Source organism: Mustela putorius, unplaced genomic scaffold (assembly GCF_011764305.1).
Source record: "Mustela putorius furo isolate JIRA1106 unplaced genomic scaffold, ASM1176430v1.1 tig00003863_pilon_pilon_pilon, whole genome shotgun sequence".
Classification (NCBI taxonomy): domain Eukaryota; kingdom Metazoa; phylum Chordata; class Mammalia; order Carnivora; family Mustelidae; genus Mustela; species Mustela putorius.
The window spans coordinates 18,908,255-18,910,629 of NW_025422015.1; positions in this window are offsets into that span (position 1 = coordinate 18,908,255).

Here is a 2,375-nt window from a genome sequence, read left to right on the forward strand (position 1 = left end):
CATAACCTTCATATAAGTTTGGGCGGGGCAGGTGTTATTATCAGCCCATTCTACAGATGGGGAAAGAAAATAGAAAGTTACATGACTTGCCCAAGGTCAAAGAGAAGATGAACAAGAGCCAGAAGGATTCCATTTGGGGTTTCCCAACTCTCTGCCTAGAGCTTTCACCTGCTGACTCTGGGATCACCAAGCAGCCATGGGAACACTAGCAGGTCATACCAGGTGGTGAAGGGGTGCATGATTCTATGCCAGAGGGCTTGCATTTGCCCTTTTCTGCACTTACTGTCATCCTTCTGAATTAATTCTTCTTCTTTAATCCAGGGCTATTAGAAGCATGTATCCCACAGTCTGCTGGACTGGATGAAATATGTTTTCAAGTTAGGGCATACGATGAAATAGTCCAATCATGTTAACATCCCAGAGGGTAAACCATGAGATTGAATTTCCTAAACACAAATACAAAAGTTGGTAAAGAAATCTACTCTATTATCTTGATTCATTTCAAAAGGTGCAGTCACAATTATCCATCATTACATTTACTGTAGATTTAAAATGATTTTATTGCAGTGAAGGTGTGCATAAATTCGTATGTCTTTGACTCTTTCACTTATTATCTCATGACCTTCACTTAGTCTTACTTGCACTTGTAACAAAATAAGACCTACTAGCTTCCACATAGGGCTGTGCCTTCTTCCTTCCCAAGCTTTTCTCCTCACCCTTCCGTGTCCCCTGTGGCTCGCTAGAGTGCCTGTGAGAAGCCATCCCCACCAGGCTCAGTAGATGTGCCTTAGGCACGGCCACCATTGCAGCAGGAATGCTGGGCACTGGGTTTCTCATGGAGCCCGATGTCCTCTAGCATTTCCAAGCTGTGTCCTGAGCAGGAAAGGGGGCTCAGTCCACCTGGGCTGAGTTTACAAGTTTTCCCCATGGCTCTTCCTGTCCCCCTCCCCCCGCCCCCGTGTTCTAACGTCACAGCGTTTTTAGGATAACAGCTTGAAGGCCAGTGTAGTACTTGGGGTCTGGATCAGGGGAGACAACTGAATGACAGCTATGTGCTGAGCTTAGAGCCCCTTCTTCTCTGACTTAAGCCTTTTAAATGAAACAAACCCAAACTGGATCATAACCATGATGCTTGTGTGAACCATTTTTCCTTTTTTCTTAAGGGAGGGCTTTGATCCCAGGAGGTACCTCAGGCTGTCACGTAAACATTGGTGGTGGGCAGTCAATCTATAATAATAGACATGCCTGAAAAGAGGGTTGAACACAAACCTCCTTCCCTATTTTCCCATAGAGATATAACTGTAGAGTGAAAAAAAATTAAGTCAAAGTTAAATATAAATGTACTCTTAAGGTTAGTTTTTTGCTCAACATTTTCTTTTCTTTTCTATTTAAGATTTTATTTATTTATTTGACAGAGAGAGAGAGAGAGAGATGGCAAGTAGGCAGAGAGGCAGGCAGAGAGAGGGGGGGCAGCAGGCTCCCTGTGAGCAGAGATCCCGATTAGGGGCTGGATCCCAGGACCCTGAGATCGTGACCTGAGCCGAAGGCAGAGGCTTAACCCTCTGACCCACCCAAGCCCTCTACTCAATATTTTCTTAAATGGTAGGAACCCCTGGGCTTCCTTGATTTTATTTAGTGTAGGTGTGGTTTTCCAGTGTCTAGTTGCTATCCTTCCCCTTCAAACAAAGGAGAATGAAAATAAAAAAGAAATAGTCACTGACCACACACACTTAAAGTTTCGGAGATTATCACATTCCTTAGGTGAACTAATATCTCATTCATAGTTGGGAAGTTTACGTTCTATTCATTTACATAGTCATCTTTTTGTGAGGGACGAAATTATCCAAAGTGCTTTTTCCCTCTTCCTTCTCATCCACTCTGTTCTCTATCCAATCTCACATCTGGAGACATGAAATGTGCAGATTCTAAAATGAAATTCATTGACGATTTGCTGTTGTTTTTACAGCATGAGACACTTTCCCCCTGGCGATAGAAAGAGGCTAATGACAGTATTTAAAACTGAATTGTTCAGCGGCTGGCAGGTACATGGTGTCTAAAAGAATGCTTTCACTTTTCTATTGGGCTTGACCTAGCTGGAAAATTATTTGCTGTGCATGCATTACCATTTTTGTTTTGTTTTGTTAGTTATTGTTGAGACTGCCCGGAGCAGAACTTTCATGGAGAACTTTCACACAGCACTGCTCTTGCCCTTTAAGCAGAAACTTGCTCAAATATGAATTCCAGAAGAACCTCTGAGTCCACACCAGAGGCATGACAAACTAGAGAGAGAGACCTTGTGGTAAATCTTGATGGAGCTTTTAAACATGCTCATTTGAGTATTAAGATTTATTATGGTGGTTTCTGCAACATTCTCT